This window comes from Sapajus apella, unplaced genomic scaffold (genome assembly GCF_009761245.1).
Source record: "Sapajus apella isolate SASKATOON/1434 unplaced genomic scaffold, GSC_monkey_1.0 scaffold195, whole genome shotgun sequence".
NCBI lineage: Eukaryota > Metazoa > Chordata > Mammalia > Primates > Cebidae > Sapajus > Sapajus apella.
Window position 1 is genome coordinate 519743 of NW_022437135.1, and position 4146 is coordinate 523888.

Here is a 4146-nt window from a genome sequence, read left to right on the forward strand (position 1 = left end):
TTTTTTTTTTTTTTTTCCCTTGCCTTCAACAGTCTTGATCGAGTTACAGGGGTTTTGCTTTTGAGAAGGAATGGAGTAGGGGTGGGAAGAACCAATTGAAGCCTGGCCCGTGACGACCTCAACAACTGAGAAGAATGTTGCCTCTTGCAGGCAAGTTTTCAGTATTTATTCAATCCCCCCGTGAGCCTTGTACTTGGCCTAGTTACTAAGAAATCGAAAGGGGAAAAAATAGCTTCATCTGCTCAGGGTTCATAATGAAGGGAGAACAAACACAGAATGCAGAAAACTGGACTCTGGCAAGGTTCTGGGAAGAGTGCCCTGCTTAGCTGAGATACCAGATTAAGGAAAGAGATTCTTGGTTCCTCCCTGCAGTGTAATGAATGGTACGGGACGGTGGAGCGTTGGTGTTCTCAGCACATTTTGGACAGAGCTGCATGCGGGCTCATCAGTTTGGGGACTGATGAAGCTTCGCTTGTTCCATCCAGCAGTCGCATGTTCTCGGATTCCTCGTTCCCGCTTGAATTCCTCTTTTGCCCTGGCTCCACTCTGAGATGAAGACTGCATAATTCAGAAAATGCAGCACGAGTAATTATGTCTGGTGTGATACTAAACACTTCCCACAGACAGCACACATCCGCAGAAGCTGCAGCTTGGGAGAAGTGCTGGTGTCCCTGTCCCCACTACCTCAGCCTTCTCTGATCATTCTCCGTCACATGATCTATTGTGATGTCAAAATGTAGCCTGGCCATCCTGGGAACTTGTTAGAAATGCACATTTCAGCAGCCCGCCTCACACCTTAAAGGGCCCAGCTCTCTTGTAACTAGCAACAGATGAAACTTGCATGGTTCTGATGCAAAGCCCTGGCGTTTATATTTTAGTCCCTAGATGCAACTAATCTGAGCTGAACCTCTCCTTCAAACCTGAGGCATCGCGTAGCAAACCGTGGGAAATTCATCCCACACTTTGCTAGGCAATTAGTATGGACTAAGAGCAGTGGAATCACTCTATTCCAAGCCTCAGAAGGAGGGCGAACAAGAATGGCTGCAAATTTGAGACCTTCCTTCATGGCCCCCCTGTCCATCCCACCCAGTCCGGCTCCCTTTGGAGCCTAAAGCTGACAGACCGGGCATACCAGTGTGCAAGGCCCTCACAGCTGTTTAACAGATCCCGCTTCCTCTCCATGGCATCTCCCCAGCTGCTGTTGCAGTGAGTGTGTTCGACTTTTGTGAGCTCATGTTTGGCTTTGAAGCACCCTAAATCAGTGGTTCCCAACCAAGGCTACCCATTAAGGGTTATCTAGACTTTTTAAAAAATCGGCCAGGCGCGGTGGCTCACGCCTGTAATCCCAGCACTTTGGGAGGCCAAGGCGGGCAGATCACGAGGTCAAGAGATCGAGACCATCCTGGCCAACATGGTGAAACCCCATCTCTACTAAAAATACAAAAATTAGCTGGGCGTGGTGGTGTGTGCCTGTAGTCCCAGCTACTAGGGAGGCTGAGGCAGGAGAATTGCTTGAACCCAGGAGACGGAGGTTGCAGTGAGCCGAGATTGTGCCACTGCACTCCAGCCTGGCGCCTGGCAACGAAACAAGACTCTGTCTCAAAAAAAAAAAAAAAAAAAAAAAAAAGAAATCAAGCCTAGACAACATAATGAGGACCCACCTCTACAAAAAAAATAATTTTTTAATTAGCCAAGTTGATGGTGTGCACCTGCGGTCCCAGCTACTCAGGTGGCTGAGGTGGGTGGATCGCTTGAGCCCAGAAGGTCAAGGCCACAGCAAGCTGTGATCACTTAACTCCAGCCCAGGCTCCAGCACAGAGGCTGTCTCTGCGCTCCTCCCTTGGGACAGTCTTCCATCTGAAGCTTCATTTGTCACTGTGCAGACTCAATTCTTTCTCTTTCTTTGTGTGTGTGTGTGTGTGTGAGAGAGAGAGAGAGAGAGAGAGAGACAAAGTCTCGCTCTTATTGCCCAGGCTGGAGTGCAATGGCACGATCTCAGCTCACTGCAACCTCCGCCTCCTGGGTTCAAGTGATTCTCCTGCCTCAGCCTCCCGAGTAGCTGGGACTACAGGCACCTGGTACCATGCGCAGCGAATTTTTCTGTATTTTTTTTTTTTGTTGAAACAGGGTTTCACCATGTTGGCCAGGCTGGCCTTGAACTCCTGACCTCAGGTGATCCACGTGCCTCGGTCTCCCGAAGTGCTGGGATTACAGGTGTGAGCCACCGCGCCTGGCCAATTCTGTCTTTAATTCATGTTTCTTTGCCATTCTGTGGCCACCCTTTTCCAAATGCCTGTTGGATGTTGCCTGCTGTCTTTGTTGTGTCCTTTGGATTTGTTTGCCACTGTTCCAAATTTTTTATTACTAAAATGATTTACAATTTGATTTCCAGGCTTGCTTTTCTTTTTTTTTAAAGACAGGGTTTCACCATGTTGGTCAGGCTGGTCTTGAACTCCCGACCTCAGGTGATCTGCCTGCCTTGGCCTCCAAAGTGCTTGGATTACAGGCGTGAGCCACCACGCCTGGCCCTCCAGACTTTATTTTCTACAGCTTGCCTAATGTTTTAAAAGTCCTTTCCTGGCCATTTGAGTATAAGTCACATTAATAATATACCCCCATCCCCGTCACACCCTAGTGCCGCTCATTTGTGTTTAAATGTAACCTTACTAAGCTTCATTACCCACCTGACTTTCTTGTCTTTTTATGGTGGTAAAATATAACAGAAAATGTATCATTGAAAGTATGCATGTCAGTATCGTTACGTACATTCATGTTGACGTGCAGCCATCACGTTCCGCCCTCCATCTCCAGAACATTTGCATCTTCTCAGCTGAAACTCTGCCCTGTTAAACACCGACTCTTGCCGTGTGCAGTGGCTCACACCTGTGATCCCAATTTGGGAGGCCAAAGCAGGTGGATCACTTGAAGTCAGGAGTTCAAGACCAGCCAGGCCAACATGGTGAAACCCTGTCTCTCCTGAAAATAAAAAAATTAGCCAGGCATGGTGGCACACCCCTGTAATCCCAGCTACTCAGGACGCTGAGGCAGGAGAATCTCTTGAACCCGGGAGGCGGGGTTGCAGTGAGCCAAGATCGTGCCACTGCACTCCAGCCTGGGGGACAGAGAGAGACTCCATCTCAACAAAATAAAAATAAACACTGACTGTCCCTCCAGCCAGCTTCTGGCAACCATTTTTCTACTTTTCTTGACTACTCTAAATCCATACATATAAGTGGAATCGTACAATATTTGTCCTTTTATGACTTATTTCACTTAGCCTCAGGCTTCAAAGTTTTTGTAGTATGTATCAGAATTTCCTTTTTAAGGTTAATTCACAGGATCTGCATTTTGTTTTCCGTTCATCCATCAGTGGACGTGGGTTTCTTCCTCCCACCATTTGGCTGTTGTGAATAATCCTACTACAAACATCGCTGTGTAGGTATCAGTCCTTTCAACTCTTTTGGGTGTATATGAAGGGGAATTGCTGGGTCGTGTGGTCATTCTGTGTTTAAGTTTTTTGGTTTCTGGTTCTTGGATTGTTTGTTTTTTGAGACAGTCTCACTCTGTGGCAAGGCTGGAGTACAGTGACGTGATCTCGGCTCACTGCAACCTCCACCTCCCAGGTTCAAGTGATTCTCCTGCCTCAGCCTCCTGAGTAGCTGGGATTACAGGCACCCGCCCCCATGCCTGGCTAATTTTTGTATTTTTAGTAGAGACGAAGTTTCACCATGTTGGCCAGAATGACTTCGATCTCCTGACCTTGTGATCTGCCTGCCTCTGCCCCCTAAAGTGCTGGGATTACAGGTGTAAGCCACTGCACCCAGCCAGGTTTTTTATTTTTAATAGAGATAGGGTCTTGCTCTGTTGCCCGGGTTAAAGTGCGGTGGTATGATCAGAGCTCACTGCAGCCTCCAACTCCAGGGCTCAAGTGATCCTCCTTCCTCAGCCTCCCAAGTAGCCAGAACTACAGGTGCACACCACAGTACCTCCCTAATTTTTGTTTGGGGTTGTTTTTATTTTTTTGACTAATTTAAAAAAAAAAATTTGGGCAGGAGGCTGAGGCAGGAGAATTGCCTGAACCCAGGAGGCGGAGGTTGCAGTGAGCCGAGATCGCGCCATTGCACTCCAGCCTGGGTAACAAGAGTG

The 4146-nt window shown here is 47.9% G+C and overlaps 1 long non-coding RNA gene across 1 annotated transcript in view; it reads right to left on the minus strand.

The window, feature by feature from the left end:
• Positions 1 to 5: 5 nt before the first annotated feature.
• The window catches only part of LOC116543773, an 8122-nt gene continuing 3981 nt past the window's right edge, over positions 6 to 4146 (minus strand). The window contains exon 2 of the long non-coding RNA XR_004265693.1: positions 6 to 558. This is a non-coding gene — a long non-coding RNA (uncharacterized LOC116543773). The remainder of the gene's footprint in view (positions 559 to 4146) is intronic.